A 1,349-nucleotide genomic window follows, 5' to 3' on the forward strand; every position below is an offset into this window, starting at 1 on the left:
ATTGGTGCAGCTAATCAGATTCTAGAATGTTGCTTAGCTCAACATTTGAAATTTCGTCATAAAAGTTGATTCTCCTCTAATCGATCCATTTGAAATAACAAGCATGCTTTAAGTACAATATTTTTTACATTATTTTTGACAGTCCTCTCATATCACAGCAATTAAAATAATTGTGGGACCCACTCGTGCAATTAGACCGTCAAACTAAGTGTACAGCACTCAGCATTTTTCTTGACATAATTTATGCGTCTTGTAAAAGGCATTTTGAAGGAAACTAACTTAGAGTATGTTTGTTAGAGATTTTAACCTAGTTAATATCAATTTTTTGCCGTTATTTTATTATTCCAGCTGTTATTTTTGAATTCTTCGCTTACGGGTCGGATTCACTTTATCTCTAACGGTCAAAAAGTCAATTAACAAAATCTCTACCAGATAAACACTTAATTTTTATTTAAAAACTAATTTTTAAAAGTACTTTTTATTTCATAAGTACTTTAAAAAAAGTCAAATAGACCACTTTCTCTAAAAGTTCTTCTAATTGATAAAAATATTTTCATAAAATTAATCTAATGAATTCAAAAGCTTCTTTTGTTTGTCAAAAATTTCATAGGAGGCAGCCCTTAACGAATTTCTTTTGCCTGTGTTAACTGCTTTATTCAAGTAGTTTTATTTCATGTTTGGTTTTGATTAAAATCTGATTTTAATCTAAATTAAAGTTAAATAATCAATATTAATCACATTTTTTATGGGTTCCACAACTTTTAAACTATATATTTCAAAAACTTCTATCACAATATACTAAAAAATTTAATTTTAATTCTCATCAAACATCCTCCTTTACATTGGAAAAAGAAAATTTCAAAATGACATCGTAGTAAGCTTTGTCTTTATCCAATATTTTTAATCAAATCAACGAGACTCCAAATCCATCAAAACTGACCCCGAAGAAATAGATATTGGTTCGATTAAGATCAATTTGCTGAGTGCTTGTTCAATGGGATAAAAATAAGATTTTAAATTAATTTTGATAAAAATTGATGAAATGTGTAGTTGAAATGTTAAACGATTCATTAATATTTGATTAAAATTAGTTGTTGACTTTAACTTAAATTGAGAGCATGTTTGATGCTGATTATGAGAATCAATTTTTTGACCTTTGCTTGAAAAGTGAGTCCTATCTGTGAGCGAAAATGTAAAAAATGACGGCTGACTATATTAAATAACGATAAAAAAAATTAATTTTTTTGCTTGAAAAATCAAAATCAAACGGGGGCTGAAATCAACCCCTATGAAATAGAAACTAAATAAACACTCCTATCAAAACCTATGTTTCAAGTAGCGAATCTTTG

The sequence above is a fragment of the Olea europaea genome, chromosome 19 (genome assembly GCF_002742605.1).
Source record: "Olea europaea var. sylvestris chromosome 19, O_europaea_v1, whole genome shotgun sequence".
Lineage (NCBI taxonomy): Eukaryota > Viridiplantae > Streptophyta > Magnoliopsida > Lamiales > Oleaceae > Olea > Olea europaea.